General features: G+C 34.8%; 1 long non-coding RNA gene across 2 annotated transcripts in view; it reads right to left on the reverse strand.

Annotated features, from left to right (window-relative positions):
* LOC149153809 (uncharacterized) overlaps positions 1–20,902 on the reverse strand; it is a 58,851-nt gene that overhangs the window by 24,041 nt on the left and 13,908 nt on the right. For both annotated transcript variants that reach the window (XR_016263692.1, XR_016263693.1), the window contains exons 4-5: positions 13,399–13,725; positions 12,788–12,834 (exon numbers count right to left, since the gene is read on the reverse strand). This is a non-coding gene — a long non-coding RNA (uncharacterized LOC149153809). The remainder of the gene's footprint in view (positions 1–12,787; positions 12,835–13,398; positions 13,726–20,902) is intronic.

The raw sequence follows: 20,902 nt of genomic DNA on the forward strand, positions 1-20,902 counted from the left end.
TATGCAATTCAAGTTTATCTTCAATTTCCTCTAAAAATGAATTTTTGTGTGCTTTTGAAAGACACGCTAGAGGAATAGGGTCCAAATTATTGATGAAGATGGGCTATGGAGGTAAAGAGTTAGGAAAACATGCACAAGGCATAGTTGAGCCAATTGTTGTTGAGGAAAGGCTAGGTATTTGGGTCTTGGTTATGGACAACATGATGGAGAATGCTCCAAAGCCAAGGAGGCACATGAAGGTGTTCCAAGAAGGACTTTAATTACATGTTCATTACCTCAATCTTGTGAAGTTTGTGTTCATGAGGAATGCAAAAGTTTTATATCCACTTTGTAAGAAGATGCTCATAAGCATGCAACTAGTGGAAATGGCAAACAAGAGGATGTTGAAAGCTCTAAGGTCATTGAAACCATTGTTGGTATTCCAAAGAGAGCCACTACCTCATCAAATTCACCTCCTCAAGAAGGTGACAAAGGTGAATGTGCAAGGTATAAATCTTCCTTTAATCAAGTTTCTTTTGATTATGATAAACATGGTAAATATTCACATAAGATTTGGATAAAATTTACATGTTCCTTTTGTGGTTTGAATAACCATATTGTTTTGAGGTGTTGGAAGAGGATATCCATACACAGGAAACTTTCAAAACAAAAGAGACAGAAAGCCAAAGGTCCATTGGATAATGGAAACCATGTTGAAAAGAAGATGCAATTATTTTGCACTCATTGCCATAAGTAGGGTCATCTTGTAGACAAGTGTTGGACTTTGCATCCAACAAGTCATCCACGACATTTGAAGAAGGTGGAGAGAGATTTTGGAAAGAATGGAAAAGAGGATTCCATAATTGATGTGGGTCAGGATGATACACATGATGAAGTGTAGCTGAAAGAAGCGCCATTGAAATGGTTTGGAAAGAGATGGTTAGATTTCTTAACCAATTAAGGCCTTGCATTTCTTTTGATAATTGATGCAAATCTTGCCTTATTGATGCATTTCCTTGTTATTTGGATGCATTTCTTTTCTCCTGAAAGTATGTTGCATATTGCATGAAGCAAGATGTTGGAAAAGTAGAGTTATGTTGACTCACTTAGATGTAGAAAAGATGGCAATTTGCAACTACAAATTTGCATGCATGTTGCATTCTTGAACTTGCATGTTTACACCAGGAAGGTGTTCGAAAGTGGAGTATGTTGACTCACTTTATTGTAGCAAATTTGGTCATTTCAACTCTTTAAGTACTCGTACATACCAATGGGATTCTTGTACTTGTGAGAGAGTTGAGAATTGTTATACATGCATGAGAGTTTGTGTGTGTGAATAGTGGAATTTTGTATAGTTTCATTATGCTTGAACATGCATGAGTGATTGACTTGTGTTGGTTGATTGCTTCGTTAACATTTATGTTGTCAACTTGAGAATGTTTATGATTTGCACATGCATGAGTGTCGGCTTATGTGGTCAATTAATTGTTACGTGTATATTATGTTGACTTGGAAGAGTTGATTTTGTCTCCAAAAATGAAAGGGAGATGTGACGAATCATTTCATGAGAATGTGGAATTCTTGTTGTAAATCATCAAGTTGTTGTACATGCTTTTGCTTGACTTGAAAGTTAGTTGCTTTGAAGAAGCATATTTTTTCGACTTGTGTTTAGTCGATGGTTTATGCACCAATATTTAAGAGTACATGGCGATGTTCACATGATGTGACATTTTTTGCTTTGAAGAAGCAAAAGGAAGAGATCGTCAAGTTATATTCTTGCATAAGTGTTTTTCAAGGTTAATGGTGTTTCTTGTGACAAGATCTCGTGGGATTTTGGAAGGTCCGCGCTTGAGCAAGAGGCTTATGATTAGGCTTCATTCTCAAATCATGACATGAGCAGAAAGTTAATACTGGACGATGATGGAATCAAGAAGCGAAAGTGGACAAAAATGCCAAAAAAAATTGTAGCCATTGTAGACCATTTAATGTGTTGACGCCAAGAAGCGAAAGAGATGGCGAATGCATTCTTCTAGATGTGGAATTTGGAACCGTGGAAGTAAAAGAATGGTCATTTCTTTTCTTGTTATCACTGATATTGGAACTCATTGTTGTAGTTCACTCAGACGAACTTAACTTGGAAAAGTGGTTTCCAAGGAGAAGCTTGCATCGAATGCATTTGTTGCAAAGGAGGAACATGATTCTCAGTGGAAACGAAATCAGTCAGCTTTCCAAGCACCGAGGGATCGGTTTGGTACAACACAGTGTTAAATCAGCAAGCATCCAGCAAGTGTTGGATTGGGTCAGTAGCAAAAGAAGAACATTGGTTGAAGTGCCAAGCCATTTGCAAGGCAAGGCATGTCAGTGAACCCAAGTGGTTCTCATGGAGATTTTTCCAAGTAGAATCAATTGATAGAACTTGGGAAGGAGAATAGTATTCAGCTCTCATTAGATAACAAGCTTTTGTGGGTCCAAAATCCTGTCAGTGGGAAGGAGTGATCAGAATCTGGATTAGGGGCAAAAATTTGCTCAAAAATCAAAGTGCTCAGAATTGCTTAAAACCATGAACGACGCATCCGTCTCGGCAATACGATCCCAACACAACTCGGTTCACTCAAAACAGATTTCATATGAGAAAGATAGAGACTTTTGTCCACTTTGCCAAAAAGAAGAATTTTGGGTACAAGGCTGACTAGGATGTTGACTAAGCATCCGTTCAACCTAGTCAGCAAAAAGAATATTCTAGGGAATATTCCTTGGAATATTCCCACAGGTAGCTCAATTGGGTTGTGACAAGTGTTGGCATCGTATTTGTCAAAGGCATTTTGGAGGACCAATGAGAGGTTGACACATGGCAAGCCCGGAGGCCGCCACGTACCCTCTCAAAGGTCGAGTAAAATTATAGTTGGCAGGCCAGGGAATCAAAATCATGACCTCGCCCACATAAGTGCAATGACTTACCGCTATACCACAATGTGTTACTTAACATATATGGGTTGCACTTTTTATTTAAATAATTAAACTTTGGCACTTGGGGAAAGAGAGAGCCAGCCCTCTCCGCATATGACCATACCTCATAACCAAGAACCAGCGCCAGCACTAAGTGGATATTAGTGTTAATTAAACACATCATGTTTATCCATTAATTAATGGTGGTTTAACTTGGCGGAAGTTTGGCAGGTCCGATAAATTTGGCATTTGCTCCATTTTTGGCAGGGTTAACTGGAGTTTCTCCATATTTGGTGGAGTTTTCCTAGGGAAAAATAAAGAGACCATAACTTCTTCAATTTTTTACCAATTTTGGCTCAGAAAGAGTCATTCCTAGATTATTTGGATGCTCTGAACACAATGGAACAGGTTGCAGAGACAGAAAGGCACTTTTGTATGTGATTTTTCTACATTTAAGTTTAAGGAAGCCTAGGGCCACCGGAGAGGAGGTCAAGCGTAGATTAGTTGAAGTCCAATTGCAGAGCTTGGAAAGTCATTTTTGGGCTTTTTGGGTCTTCTGAATCCAATGGAGTAGGTTTCAAATCCATTGGAGCATTGTAGGTGCATGTAATCAGATATTTGACCATTAATCCAAAGAGGGTCTAGCCATTGAAGCAGGTCCAAGGAGATGTAGCCCAGGAGGGGTGAACTCCTTTCTCAGCTTTGTGTTATGAGTTTGTTGTGTTTTATTTCTCTACACTTTACTTGTTGTATATGTGTTTGAAATGGCTAATTAATCTCATAAATTTCTCATAAAAGACACTCAACACTTGACACATAATTCCTCACATTTTGGTTAATTTGAGTTGATCCTAAACACATTTTTTAACAATGATGAGGGAGCTTGCATAGAATTAATAAGTTTGCCTAGCATTCAGATCATCAAAGGCGCCATACATGATGAGCGCACCAGAGTTAGTAGAGTTGAAGATGCAGTTAAAGGAAATGCTTGACAAGGGATACATTAGGCCAAGTGTGTCGCCTTGGGTTGCACCAGTGTTGTTTGTGAAGAAGAAGGAGGGTACTCTCAGGTTATGCATTGATTAAAAACATTTGAACAAATTTACCATCAAGAACAGGTATCTATTGCCAAGGATTGATGATTTGTTTGACTAGTTGAAGGGAGCAGCAGTGTTCTCGAATATTGATCTGAGATCAGGATACCTTCAGGTACACATTAAGGAAGAAGACATCTACAAGACTTATTTCCATACCAGGTTTGGGCATTATGACTTGTTGTAGTTCCATTTGGTTTTACTAATGCTTTAGCTAATTTTATGTGCTTGACGAAAGTGTGTTGCGTCCTTATCTAGACAAGTTAGGTATTGTATTCATTAATGATATATTGGTATATTCCAAGAATGAGAAAGAACATGTTGAACACTTAGAAACAGTATTGAGATTGCTAAGAGAGCATCAGTTGTATGTAAAGCTTAGTAAATGCAATTTCTTTTAGACATAGGTACATTACTTGAGACGTGTTATTTCCAAGGAAGGCATAGCAGTGGATCCGAAAAAGATGAGAGCTATCATGGAATAGGAAACTCCTAGAAATGTGGATGAGGTAAGATCATTCATGGGGTTAGAAGGTTATTATAGGAGGTTCATCAAGAACTTCTCTTGGATTGCCTATCCTATTACATCATTGTAGAGGAAAGGTAAAATATTTGAATGGACAAAGGAATGTGCAGCCAGTTGTGAGCAATTGATATAGTTGTTGACAAATGCTCTAGTTTTAAAGATTGCAATTCCGAACAAAGAATTTGTGGTATGTATGGATGCTTACAAGAGAGGACTTGGTGGATTCATGATGCATGAAGGATAGGTATTGTGATATGAATCAAGGAAACTGAACGAGCACGAGAAGAATTATCCAACACATGATCTTGAGTTGGTAGTGATCATCCATGCATTGAAGATGTGGAGACACTATCTTCTTGGTAGAAGGTTTGTATTGATGAGCGAGCACAGTGGACTGAGGTATCTATTTGACCAACCAAACTTGAATGTTAGACAAGCTATATGGTTGGCCTTGATCAATGAGTTCGAATTTGAGATCAGGTATATTAAAGGTAAAGAGAACAAGGTTGAAGATGCTCTTAGAAAGAGAGTGCAAGTAAATCATATAGCAGCTATGAGTTCTTATGGGACATACTTACAAGATCAGTTTTTACAGGAAATATAGCAGGATGGCGGGTACATGGGGCTTGTGCACAGGTTATAATAGGGTACAGGTGATTAGGATGTGGACTACCATCTCATAGCAGATGATTTGGTCAGATTTAGGGACAAGATATATGTGTCAGAAAATAGCGATCTCAAGAAGCTTATCTTGAGGGAATTTCATGCTAAGCCATATTCAAGTCACCCAAGATATCAGAAGATATTGATAGTGGAAAATAAGTTCTAGTATTGGATGAATTTGAAGAAGGAAGTGGCAGAGTTTGTGGCTAGATGCTTGGATTGTCAACAGGTAAAGGAAAAATGTAAGCACCCAAGTGGATTACTACAGCCAATTCTGATTCCATAGTGGAAATGGGAGGTCATTTCCATGTATTTAATTATAGTTTTTTCAAGGACATGTAGACAACATGATTCGATTATGATTGTGGTGGAAAAGTTGACAAAGGTAGCGCACTTCATTCCAGTGAACTCTACCTATTCATCTAATGATGTAGCACGGATCTTCATCTGAGATGTAATGAGGCTGCGTGGAGTTCCAAGGAATATTGTGTCATATAGGGATGCTAAATTCACTTCTAGATTCTAGAAGGAGTTGTTTGCAGGTTTGGGCACAAAGTTGGCCTTCAGCACAACTTATCATCCGTAGACAAATAGAGAGTGTCAACATGATATTGGAGGAGATGTTGAGGATGTATGTGATGCCTCAACAGAGGAGATGGGAGGAGTACCAACCATTGGTTGATATTTCTTACAACAATGGGTATCAGCAGTCACTGAGGATGAGTCTGTTCGAGGAACTGTATGGTTGAAATTGTAATACTCCCACCAATTGGAGTGATCTAGTGAATAGGGTGTTGATAGGACCGAACATGTTGGTAGAGATGGAATAGGAAATGCAGGTAATCAAGAAGAATCTAAAGGGAGTGCATGATAGATATAAGAGTTATGTAGATCAGAACATGATGTTTAAGGAGTTTCAGGTTGGGGAAGAAGTGTACTTGTGCATCAAGCCCAAGAAGAGTTCCTTGAGGACTGGATCATGTGTGAAGTTGGCACCTCGGTATTGTGGACCTTTCAAGATTCTTGAGAGGATTGGACAAGTAGCCTATCAACTTGCACTGCCTCCAACAGTGAAAGTCCATGATGTTTTCCATGTGTCATTTCTTAAGAAGTATGTTAAAGATGTTGATCACGTGATTGACTAGTATGTATTGCAAGTGGAGCCAGAAGGATAATTCCAGCCAGAACCTTAGTGAATTTTGCAGAGAAATATGTTCATGCTTCAGAACCGAGCAATCGAGCAGATTAAAGTGCATTGGAAGCACTTTGGGCCGGATGAAGCTACATAGGAGATGGATGATTATATGCAAGCTATGTCTCCTTCTCTATTCGCTAGTTGAGCGGATGTCTTTTGGTATACGTTTTGGTGTGGTGTTTTGGTATATGTATATATGTATATGTATATATGTATATTTATGTAAATACCTCCATGAGCTATGTTATAAATTTCCAATAAGCAGTATGGTTTTCATGTCGTTATGATTGTCATGTTGTTTATGTTGGTTTGTTTCTCAGCAGGTTGATCATTGTCAATACTGCAACAAGTTAAGTTATAAATCTCCATGGGCAGTATGTTTTGCTTTTCAGTAGTCTTGTTGGTTGTAGGTATCATTGAACACCGAGGACGGTGTTCCCAAAAGGGGGAGGGTTATGTAAGAACCCTGGTCAAAAATCCATGTAATAAAGTTAATAAAGGAAAATTATCAACCAAGGTCATGGGACACGTATTCCAAGCTGAATGTTGGGAAAAACATAGTGATGGGGATCACTTTTGATTAATTAATAGATATGGAAATTGGCAAAGGACATGGAAAAGGCTTTGGAAAGGCGTGAGACATTAATTCGCATTTTATTTATGAGAATAAAGGAAAATAGGAGAAAAGGAAGGTGAAAGGTCACAGGTTGATGGTGAGGAGGAAATTGAAGAAAAATAATGGAAAATTGAAGAAAATAGAGGCCTCAATGATAAAAAGGTTTATGAGGATTAGTTCATAGTTTTTTTTTATTGTTGGCTTTTTGTTAGTTTTAGGTTGGAGCTCCCTCTTCTATTATGTCTTCCATAATCTTGGACACTTAGAGTTTTCTTGTAGCACTCTTGGAGGAGTGCATCATACTTGGGATTTGGATCAAGAAGGCAAAGGAAAAGTAGGCAAGTGCAAGGGGATAATGGGATCAACATCTACAGAGGTTTTTTCTTTCAAGTATTGAATTGGATGTATGATTTCCTTACTAGTTTTGGCATGCATGGCACATGTATGTGGTTTCTTGGTTATGATCTATCATTAGCATGCAAGATTGCCTGGATTAACAATGGTTTTTCCTAGCCTTGCCTTTTTTGGATAGCCATGGTGTTGTGGGTTTCTTTCCTCTCTCTTTTTTGGTTTGTTTTCATGCTCCTTACGGTTGTGGATTGAGTTACTAGTTCTTGGATCCTTCTTTGGACAAACGCTCTTGAAGCCATGTAATAGCTTGGGTTGAGTTACTAGTCCTTGAAGCCTTGGTTTGACAAACACTTTGGATCCCTTGCTGGGTTGAGTTACTAGTCCTAGAAGCCCTGGTTGGAAAAACACTCGGGAGCCCGACAACAGTTGTGGGTTGAATTACTATTCTTGAAAGCCTTGGTTGGAAAAAATGCTCTGGAGCCCTGGACAGCTTGGGTAGAGACCGACCTGGTGATGATTAGTGATGTCCAACCATGAGGTGGAATCATTGGTTGAGGGTTGAGGTGGTTTTTCCTCTGGAAGCCCTAGTTTGGTTTTGTTTGATTTGTTTCATGATATCCCACATTCATGCTTGGAATATGAGGAATGGATGATTGGTTGAAAGAGAGATTTAGTTCAGCTCAATCTATGGTCAGGTGGTACGTGGAAGTCCCTGACTTGGTTAGATTTGTAAATGTTGAAAAGAGCTCCTTTTCCTTTAATATTTTCATGAGAAACTATGCTTGTCATTATGTGGTTTTAATATTTGTTTCATCATTGATATATCTCTGTTATTTGTTGGTTATGAGCATGTTTTATGATAATCTTGATGTATGGATCTCATCATGTTTTGGTTAGTATATGAAATAATAATGAATGAATGCCCTAATAGATAACAATGCAGTTATTGGGAGGAGATATCAATCCTCCCTGAAGATTCTCAAATAATTATGAGATCCCAATGTTCATAATTGTTGCTATGACCTATAGATTTCATGTTTACGATATATTTGATTAAATTCTTGTCAGGGCTAGTAGGGTTCAGATCAAGTTCTTGGTCAAGTGTTTACATTAGTAACCTTATCTTAGTGTCAATTATCTTTTCTAGAAGTTCCATGAAATTCTAAGCAGTACCCTGAGTCTTGGCCCTGAAAAAGTGGCACAGAATTTTGGGTCGTTGGCATAGAACTGCTTGAAAAAGGCCACAGTCGCATGCATTCCTTGTTGTGGGAGTGAATGGAGGGTCTCAGTCACATGCATTTACCAAGAGTTTATATATAATTTAGAAAGAGGTTGGATGTTTTCATATATTTTGTGAATAATTTGAAAAGAGATTTGCAAATTCATTTACCAAGTTATATCTTAAATCAATACCACCGGATCATATGATGAAAATAAGACATTCCTAAATCAACTTTTAAAATGCCTAAAGAGCATTATGAATTCTTGGTCATGCCTTTTAGGTTTACTAATACTCATTTTAATTTTCAAAGACTTATGAACAAATTCCTTTGACCCCATTCTAGAACATTCATGTTTGTTTCCTTTATTGATATACTTATTGATAGTAAATCATGGAAAGACCAAATTAAACATGTGATTAAATTCCTATAAATTCTCACCCCCGAGGGTATAAATCAGTTGGCAATAGAGTCTATGGTAAAGGCATTCCTTGCAACATCATTCGTACAAAGCGTCAAGTATCCCTATGTGCCACTTGAGGGGTTGCATTGGTATGCCTAGAGGTTATAGTGGTAGTAGTAGAGATCTACCTTGTGTCATGAAAGTACAAGCTCGAGCCATTTGTTGATTTTACTAGTGTACAAAAAAAAAGTCCTACAAATGCTCAAGAACAATCAATTGTATGTAAAAGGATCCAAATGTGTTTTCAGGAAGCAGGTAAAATATTTAGGTCGTGTTGTTTCAAAGGAAGTGGTTAAGGTGAATGTTCAAAATACCCAAGCTATTATAAAATGGCCTATTCCTAAGAACTGCAAGGGTCTTAGAGGATTTTGGGGACTTGCAAGATATCATTGGAATTTTTTTAAGAATTACATGTGCATTATATGCCCACTAACATCTCTCTTGAATAAAAATTGATTTGTATGGAATGACAAGTCTACTTTGACTTTCTCTCTTTTAAAGGATTCTGTGTCTTATACACTAGTACTAAAAAACACCTGATTTTACTAAATTATTCATAGTCTAATGTGATGAATCATGAAAAGGAATTAGAATCACCATTGACACAAGAAGGGATACCATCGGATTTATAAAGTAAGCAACTTAATGGAAAGGAGTTAGTAAAATATACATATAAAAAATAAATAGAAACAATTTTACATGCGTTACAAAAATGACAACATTATCTCTTATTAGGAAGGCACTTTAAAGTCAAGATGAACAATGATAGCCTAAAGTATTTTTTTGGAGTAAAAATTGTCATCAAAAAAGAAACAATATGGATAGTAAAAGCAAGGGTTAGATTTTGTTAATATACACAAAGGAAAAGGGAAATGTGGTAATAAAAAGATTTTCTAGAATAAAAGAATCCTCAAGTTTATATTCGATTACATCTTTTATTTTTGAGTGGTTAGATGGAGCTTGCCATGAATGGAAAAATGACAATAGTACTAATAGAAATGTTGGAATGTGTCACTTTGGAAGGTAATAATGTCTAGGTCATGATCGAAGAAAATGTGATCTTATGTAAAAGAAATGTATCCCACATTCATCATTGAGTAAAATTCTCTTGTAATAATTTAACATATAGTTAAGTGAAATTACATTATCCCACATGTATTTTTGGGATGTAATTCCTCCATATCTCTTGGTATGTAATAGAGGTTAGGGAATACCATGAAACACAACATAAGAATATCAAAGTATTATCTTTGTAAAGGGTGAAGTATTTGTGGAGGTGCTCTCCATGTAAGATTGGATATTTTTGAAGATAATAAAGATGTTATTATCTTCCCATGGTGGTTATTTGATTGGGGTTTTACCACATATATCTGGTGTGCTCTTTCTTTTGTCTCTTGTATATTTTCTTATATTTATTAATTGTTGTTCTATATGTAGGAGGTTAGAATTGTAAGATTTTGTGTTTGATTTATATTGTTGCACTGTTATTCATATTCTCTATATTCTAACATGGTATTAGAGTTGGTTACTATTTTCTAACTCCTTCAATAATTATACAACAAGATTCTCTTCAAAAAAATTAGTACACAAAATATATGTGGTAAAACCCTAATTCGGAAATCATCCATGGAAAGGTAATAGCATATTTATTATCTTCATAAATCTCCAATCTTACATAGAGTGCACCTCCACAAATATCGCACCCTTTACAAAGATAATACTTTGATATTCTCATGTTTTGTTTCATGGGACTCCCTAACCTTATGTTGAACATGAACAATATCTTCCAGGAACTTCAACATTACTAGAACCTACTACTAAAGTTGTTTACCATCTCCAATAAAAACTTTATGTGATGTGTGATTGTGAATGTCAGAAGAAAAAAATAGTGAAGCAATACAAGCATATGATTAGAAGCACTAGAACCCATAATCCATTCCACATAAGAAGATGCACTTGGTTTACCTCATATTTTTTTTATTGAAAGCCTGTGATTGTTGTGTGCTTGGTAAACATCAAATGAAAATGTTCGATAAAGGTAAAGCTTGGCGTGCTAAAGAAAAATTTCAATTAGTGCATAGTGATATTTGTGGGCCTCTTGAAAATCCTTCTTTGTCTCATGCAATCTATTTTCTTACTTTTATTGATGATTATAGTATAAACTCTTGGGTTTATTTTTTGAAACATAAAAGTGAAACCTTTGGTAAATTTCAGGAATTTAAACCCATGGTTGAAAATGAATTAGATAAAAGTATTAAGATATTGAGAATTGATAATGGGGGGGGGATTCACTAAAAGGGAATTTATTGCATATTTATCTAAACATGGTAGTCAACATCAAAAGATTGGTCCTTGTACACTTCAACGAAATGGAGTAGTTGAAAGGAAAAATGGAACTTTGTTTGAAATGGCTAGATGTATGTTTTATTCTAAATGATTACATAAAAGTTTTTGGGTTGAAGCTATTTGTTGTGCTAACTATATTTTAAATCGATTTTTTGCTACAAAAATTTTGCAGTTACTCCTCACAGGAAATGGAATGGAAGAAAACCCAATATAAGTAACTTTTATATATTTGGTAGCAAATGTTGGGCCCATATTCTTGATGATAGAGGAAAAAAATAGAGCCCAAGTCTCACAAATGCATTTTCATTGGTTGTAATGAGTAAGGAAAACTTTGTGGATGTGATATTTATCATAGTTTATAAAAAGAGGCGAATATTGGTTCAATGTCCATTTTAAGGTAGGTGAATCCTTTAATCTTGTCATGGAAAAGTATGCCAACTCTGCAAATAATTCCTTACTAAAAAAAGTTATTTGTGAAATTTTATAATTAAGTTATTTACATTAAATAAATATTTATGAAAAAATAGTAAATATAAATCCCAAGCGCGTATCAAATTTAAAGGGGAGGGTTATATTTCAAATTGAAGGATTAACTTCATTTTAACCTACGACCTTACTTGAAAAAGATTTGTTCTATAGGTTTTTTGTCTTAGTCTGTGTAGATTCCTATACAGACAAACACTAAAATCTAGATGATGAACTATGATTTTCGGATCAGAGTGCAAATAATGTGATGGATGGGGGTCCCACTCCTACCCGTCTCTATTTAATAAAATAAAATAAAAATAAAAACTTCATTTTAACTCTTCAAAGTTTTTAAAATAAGTTATTCTTTCATATGCAAATGAAAAATAATTTAAATTTCACATATAAAATTATTATTTTATAATAATTCATTGTAAAAAAACACTCTTAATTTATCATTTTCCAAATGTAACTCCTTAATTATCAAATTAAATTCTAACAATTTGACACAACTAAATTCATATAATGATAATATTTTTACATATAGACATAAAATACTCATTTAAATATATTACTCAAGATATTGGACTCTACATATTACCATTAAAGCATGCACTTACTATTTATTTATTTTTGTAAAAAAAATGGCAAAATATACTCAAGAGGTTTATGTATTTGTTAAGTGAAATGATAAATTATTGTGGCAAATATTCAAATCTCTAAATCACTAATGACATGGAAAATATAAAATTAATTATGTAAAATCAAGCTCATTGTGAGGTTACAAAATTTTATTCCATAATTGCAAACATTTTCATGACATCGTTTTCTTTATAATTTTTGAACTAAAACTTAAGAAGTTTTGTACCTTGTATACTTGAATGGACATACAATAAAAATATTTAAAGTTGCTTTGGTGTTACCTTCACATTTCAAAGCTATAAAAGGATTTCGATGGTAGCTAAACAACCTGCACCTAATATGTTTTACAATAAAAAATCACATGAGGAAAATATCAATTTGTCAAATCCTGCTTTATAGTATTTTTACAAACATATATTACAATGAAAATGAATTAAATTAAGTTCTTGTTGAAGGGAGAATCTGAGGGGATCTTCAATTAAAATAAGTTCTTGCCATGCAAAGGAAGACAAGTAAGTAGATCATATGTATAAAATGAAAATGAATATATCCCAGTCGTAAATCCAAGTGAATTAATTAAATTAAGCTCCCAACATGCAAAAGAATACATGCAAGATTATCTTCAGTCAAATTTCTTTTCACCATGCACAAAAAGACAAGTAAGTGGATCTATAGAATATGGGTAGATATTGCCTCACCATATGTCATGGAGTTACACTAGTATTAAATCAAAGATTAACAATTCATGTAATTTTACCAACCTCTTTAACAATAGGATTCAACAACTCTACCTCATTTCTACAAATATTGATGGTTTAACTATAAAATGAAGCTTATAAATAATTAAATATTAGCATGTAAGCAGAAACATAAAGAGTGGATGAGAATATACCCAATGTTGTATTCATGCGAGGGCCAACCAAAGAGACAAACTATTGTATCGAGATCGACGCTCATTCTTCAATTTCTCATTGCTTATGTCTCATGGTTTTCATGCTCTTCAAATGTCTCAAAAAATGAAGATTTGATTGACATTTATTGAACCTATGGGTTTTGTTGGTATGACATCAAAACCAAAAAAGTGGAAGAGAACACACCAATATCAACCCTAATTTTTAATTCCTTGTTGGTTATATGTCTTATGACTTTCATGCTCCTCGAATGCCTCAACAAATGAATATTGATGTACATGTTGAACTGGTTAGTTGTGATGGAAAACCTGTGAGCCATTAGAAACAAAAAAAGGGTAAGAGAACTTATTCCAATTAGTATTTGATCCTCCATGTCCACTATGAAGTTTTAGTTTTAATAAATAGGTTATACATGCATGCATGAACTACAAGAAAATAAGATTGATTGTACATGATAATAATTCTATTTTTTGTCTGTGGGGCAGCGTAATTGGTGATCAAAGTAATGTGAGTCGTGAGAAAAATAAGAGATCCAAGATTCAGATCCCCTAGGTTGTGACCCGGTTTATTTTGAATTGACATGATATAATGAAAATTGTAAACATTCCCAATTTTCTTGAATTGTTTCAATGGATAATAGAAGAAAAAACTCATAAACATAGTGATAAGTAGAATATTTATGAAAATTTTCCTTACCCTTCAATTGAGAAAATTTAAAATATTTTTCATTTCAAATTTAACAAACTTCTTTTCATTCTAATTTTATTTGTAAAAATTCCATGCCCTTCTATGACAAGTAAAATAGATGAATAACATGGGCCACTCAATACCATGGACTTGAAAACTATGCATGGTTTAACCTTTAATTATTGTTCATCACAACAAATACCATGGGCCACCCAAAAAGCATGGTTTAACCTTTAAACAGTATTCATCACATCAAATACCATGGAATAATACCATGGTCCACCCAATACCATGGACTTGAAAACTATATATGGTGAAACTTTTCCCTCTTTCCTCGAAAATAGGGGAATGTGATTCTGAATTTCTCTTGCCACCTTAAAAATAGGTGAATATGATTCCTTACTTTTTTTCTTTTTGAATATAGGTGAATATGATATGTTATGAGATATATTGTGTGACTATTTATACCTTAAAAATGTAATAGGGTTTTGAAATATGACAAACTATGAGATATTTAAATAATATAAAATATTAGCCAATCTCAAAATATTATCTTGAAAATTCACCTTTTGGTGACATTTCACCACTAAAATGTACCTTGATAGTGATCATTTTGAAGCCCATAACTTGTTTGATCCATCTACCCCATGTGTCATCATTAGTCGAGATGTTCATTTTAATGAACTTTCTCCTTCCCATGGGCCTTTTACACTCATGTTACCTTAAATTTCCTTCATCTCATGGTACTTCCATATCAATTGCCCCTTCTTCTAGCTCTATGCCTAATCTTGATCCTAGTTCACCTACCTCTTCAAGTGATCCTCTTGAATGTTTCAAAGATAATAGAGTGATTCCTAACACTATCCCTCTGCTTGTTTGGGCCCAAAAAAACTCTTGAATGCAGAGATTTTGGTATCGTTATTCCTTTTAATACTTGTCGAACTAGATATGGCTTCGTTGTTATGACTAAAGTTTTGGATACAAATATTCCTTCCACTTATACTCAAGCTAAGGACAAACCCGAATGGGAAAAAACAATGGATGTAGAGTATAACTCATTAATGACGAACAAGAGTTGGACTCTTGTTCCTCTTCCTCTTGGACAAAATTTAATTGGCTATAAATGGATATATAAGACGAAGTTTACTTAAAATGGACATATTGAAAAACATAAAGCTTAGTTAGGGGCAAGAGATTTATCTCAGCAAGAAAGTGTTGATTATATTGAAACTTTTGCTCCAGTTACTAGCATGAACACTATAAAAACTATTATTTCTCTTACCGCATCTTATCAATGGAAACTACACCAAATGGATATCAAAATAAATGGTGATCTTCTCCTTGATGACATTTATATGCAACAACCACCTAGTTTATCACTACTGAAACTTTAATTTTGGCATGCAAATTAAATAAGTCTTCATACAGTCTTAAGAAAGAACCTAGAGCTTGGTATGAGAAAAATGATATTTTCTGAAGAACGGTTTGAAACGATGTATATCTTATCTGAATATGTATTTAAAGCACTTAGATGATGAATTCATCACTATTGTATTATATGTGGATGATCTTATCCTTACTTGCAGCTAGCTTACATCTATACAAGAATTTAAGAATAAACTTAAGAATCAATTTGAAATGACAGATTTAGGCATTGTGCACTATTTTTTGGGTCTTCAAATTTGGCATATGTCCAATGGTATATTTCTTTCATAGCACAAGTATGGGATGGATTTACTAGACTATTTTTGTATGAGTGACTGTAAGCCTTCACTAACGTCATTTTAGTTTGGTGTAAACTTAACTATTGATTGTACTACTCCTCTTGTTGATGCTACTCTTTACCATCAACTTGTGGGAAGTTTATTATATTTGACACACAAAAAATGTGATATTTCTTTTTTCGTTAATATGGTTTTAATATTTATGCATAAGCCTCATGAAATTCATTGGCATACAACAAAGAGAATTTTCAGATATGTACAAGGGACAATGAATTATGGTGTTTTTCAATTCGAGTGGGGCTATGATTTATCTTCTTGGTTATACAAATTATAGTTTTTTAGGTGACAATCCAAATAAACGATCTACTACAAGGTACATCTTTCAACTTGGTTCAGATCCGATTTCATGGTCCACTAAGAGGTTGATAACTCTTTCTATATTTTCTTTTGAAACAAAGCACAAGGAGAATAGGAAGAGCTAAATAATTAGTTTGGTCACCACATGTTTTCATTGAGCTTGGACTAGTTCATAAATCAAATGTAGAGTTAAAATGTGAAAATCAGATTGCAATTCAAATTGCATATAATCTAATGTATCATTCCAAAACTAAATGTATTGACGTAGATACTCACTACATTCAAGATCATGTTGTGGATGTTGTTATTTCTTTGGTTCTTTTCCCACAGAACAAAAAGTGATCAATATAGCCACCAAATCCATGATGGAGGCAAAGTTTGTGCAACTTCAAAAGTTGTTGGGAATGTGGGAAGTTATCATCAAGGGTGAGTGTTGATGTAATGTCAACTTCCTCCCTAAAGTTCCATCTCTTTAGACATCATTAAGGGGGAGCATTGGAATGTGTCCCTTTGGAAAGTAGTAATGTCTAGGTTATGTCAAAAGAAATGATAATCTTATGTAAAATAGGTATATCCCACTTTCATGCTAAAGTAAAATATCCTTGTAATCATGTAGTATATAAAGAGGTGAAATTGCATTATCCTACATATATTATTGGGATGTAATTCCTCTATCTCTTGGTATATAATAGAGGTTATGGATTCCCATGAAACATAACATAAGAATATCAAATTATTATCTTTGTAAAGTTTGAAGTATTTGTGAATGTGCTCTCTATGTAAGATTCGATATCTCTAAAGGTCATGAAAAATGTCATTACCTTAACGTGGATGTTTCCCCAATTGGGGTTTTACCATGTATATATGGTGTGCTCTTTGTTTTGACTCTCGTCTCTTTTATCATTTGATTAAATATCATTTTGTGCATTGGTGGTTAGATTAGAAAAGTTTCATATTTGTTTTATATTGTTGTACGATTATTCGTATTCTCAATACTCTAACAGAAAATACAATGTATAAAGGTAAAAAAAAAATCATGCCCTCAATCAATGTTTAAGCAACAACTATTACGATATTCCCATTACTCTCCATTGGTAGGACATTAAGGGTTCCTTAAAACATATCAAAGTAAAAAAAAGGGGAAGGAATTAAGAAATGTATTCAAAAAATTGTAAAAGAATGTTAGGTTTGCTAAATAAATAAATGAGAGAAAATAAAATCTCCAAGGTTTTTTTAGCCATTAGGCATACCCAATCAAATATGAGAAGATAAGTTATTGGATTTCATTACAAGTTTACCAATATGTAAATGTAGGATGTATTTTTTGTGGTCATGTATAGACTCACAAAATATTCACATTTTTGTTAAATTCAAAGTACATATATAACAATCCAAGTGGCAGAAGTGTTCATGAAGGTAATTAATAGATTTTGTGTATTCCCCAAAGTAATAGTAAGTGGCAGAGATCTAAAATTCCTAGAAATTTTTGGAAAGAATTATGGAGGGTGAATGGACAACATTAATTATGAGTTCAATATATCATCCACAAACATATGATCAAATAGGAAGAGTTAAAAAAAGTTCATAGGGTTATCTATGATGTTAGTCTTGAAACAAGTGATCTCAATGGATGAAGTAGATTCCTATAACATAATGGTGGTATGATACCACCTATCGAACATATACAAAAGTGTCCCCATTTGAGACCTTTTATGGATATACAACTCCTAGTATCTCATATTTTTTGCAAGAGGATTCCAAAGTAAATGAAATAGAGTCACATATGGAGAAGACTAAATAAATTTTGACAATTCTTAAGGAAAACCTTCAAATGGCACAAAATAGGATGAAGTAGAAAGCATATCAACATCCTAATGAAAGACAAGTTGAGGAGGGTAATTACACATTTTTGAAACTACAACCTTCTAAGAATATAAACTCAAGCAAAAGAAGAATAAAAAATTAGATACAAAACTTTATAGACCCTATAATATTATTCAAAAGATTGGACAAGTGGCATATGAACTAGATCTACCTCCTTCTCGCATTCATAAGTTTTTTCATATATCTTTCATGAAAATAGTTATGGGATAAACTATGCCATATCCAACATAAATTCTAGAATTAGATGATTCTTGAACTATAAAAAAGTTACAGATAGGCATTCTCTATCTCTTCAAAATAGAACTATTACAGATTTGTTAATCAAGTGGAAGAATATGCCTCTAGAAGAGCGATATGGTAAAATTAGTTCATGAATACTCACCCTCAATTACAAGCTTCGATGAAAAATATTTTTAAAAGAGGAGGGCTATGTTAAGGCCTTGGAAATCATTCATTATAAGTTTATTAGCCATGGTGAGGTTAGCCTAGTGATAGGTTACATCACATCATTATTATCTCCAATTTATGATAAAGAAGACTCATTTGTATTGGAATCATATCTTGTCTTGTGCATTGGATTCACTACCAAAGGAGGTTTCCCCCGCAAAGTGGATTGTTACCATTGACTTTTTATCATTTCAAGGTGCTTTGTTCGTAATAGGCTTTGAACCATACATGCATGACCCATAATGAAAATGAGGAGAACTTTGATATTCCAAATAAAAATATTGAGACTATAGATAATAGATATTACTTAGATATATTATAGAAAGAGATAGAATTGCAAACACAATAGGCAATATGAACCAGAATATTATATGTTTATTGATATGGAATAAATGTTCACTTACCTCTTGAAGAGGTTAACTTCTAAGAAAGCAAAGATCATATTACAGATGATTTCCAAGACATTTTTACAATGCTTCTACAGCTTCATATCATATTTTCTATCCCTTAACAACATTCTAGAGATGGAAATTTCTAGTATAAAAAACCTTGTAGTAAGTATTCTTACAATAATCGTGCTCACACTACTATACGGGACTTATTTACTAGTGGACTCCATGCATTGCAATAAATAGTAATCTATCTATTTAGGGGGTTAGGGAGGTTAGAACCCTGACAAGAACTCTCTATAGACCATTCCCTAAAAGCTCAAAATTAAATCCAACAACCCAAAAATAGAAGATAAATGATGAATAACTATCATTGCCTAAATTAAAATCCAAGATCAATAGACATAGGATGAACTGAAGTTAATAATAACAATTTATTACCTAGGAACCAAGGATGATCACACAAAGTAGCCAATTAAATAAATAAATCTACTTCCAAAGAGAAAAAACCAAAACTTTCAGCCTAGACACTAGTTCTTAGAATTTCAAATTTGAAATCAATGTACCCATAAACAAAGAGAATATAGATAAGAACATCCATATTTTGTGCATGAATTAAACTCAATATTTTGTGCACAATCATCAACCCTCTTCCTTGTCTTCCAGGAACCTGCACTGCTCTAAGACCCTGGTCTACACTATTCCCCAAAATTGCGCAGACATGTCGAGTTGGTAATTTGTTGCCTTGCTCTGCATTATTCACAAAATTTGCGCAGATATTCCCAGATGACCCTTGTTACATTTCTCTACCCTACCTCTAGAAATTGCGCAAACATGTCTAGCAATTCCCCTGTTGACTGTCTTGCATTGTTCCCATAAATTGCGCAGTCATGACCAGTATTCCCTCTGCAACATTGTTCTATCCTCCCTCTAGAAACTGCACAGAACTAACCAGCAGACCCTCAACAACCCTATTTTGTCTTCCCTTTAAAAACTGCGAAAAAGTTGCCCCCGTCAAGGTCCCACCTTGCAGTTGACACTAGTGACTCTCACTACACAATCCTGCCTCCCAGTGATCACTGCACAGTTTCTCCCAATAGTGCAGGTTGTCCTCCCAGAATGCCTCATTCCATCCTTAGTTGCGCTCTGTGTTGTCTCAATGAGTTTCCCTCCCTCCTTGTCACCTGGAACATGGGAACAATGCATCATGCTAGACTAGGAGGTTTTATATTTGATGTCGTCCCGTCATGAGTGAATTGTAGGAACAGGTGCACTAGTAGATCATGGCAAGACGACGAACGGGATGAAGAAGGAGCACACATGCTAGAAGACTTGCTTCTAGATGGACGAACGTACCAAGCATACCAAGCAACAAGCGAAAGGGAACACATGCATTGAACCATCAAGCAAGACCAAGACCATCGAAGACCCCGCAGCACTATGCCATGCGGAGGAGAATACAAAGCACACCGAGACTACATCCATCACTCTGGAGTGCAGCATCTCGACATGGACACCACAGTTAGCGAGTGCATGTAAGCAGTGTCCTATCGAGTTGTGTCATGAGTTGTCTCGGCCACATCACCATTATGGGCCATATCTGTTGTAACTAAATGTAATGTAAAGTGAAGTCCAATGGACACACACAAAAGTCGAAGAGTCATGTCAATTGAAAATTCATAGGAAGTTGAACAGTCACGAGGGTAGTCCAAGAGTCACAAGGGTCAAGCATCACCCTTGGTTATATATACCCCTCCCATTGTATGAGCAAGGGACTTTTCACCTTGGCTCCTCCCACATAACCTTGAGAGTCTGTAGTATGTTCTTTGAGGAGCGAGGAGTGGCTCCAATGCCCCACTACTAAGACTAGTGATGTATAGTGTATAGATGTGTCTTGGGACTTTTGGTTAATTCAGAAGCCTGCTTCAGGCGAGCACATTTTCACGCATGTTTTATAGATGTTTGTAAGACTACTCTTTAAACATTTGTAATGCATG

This window comes from Pinus tabuliformis, chromosome 9 (assembly GCF_031772625.1).
Source record: "Pinus tabuliformis cultivar Carrire ecotype Pingquan chromosome 9, CPIR1, whole genome shotgun sequence".
In the NCBI taxonomy this organism is placed as follows: Eukaryota; Viridiplantae; Streptophyta; class Pinopsida; order Pinales; family Pinaceae; genus Pinus; species Pinus tabuliformis.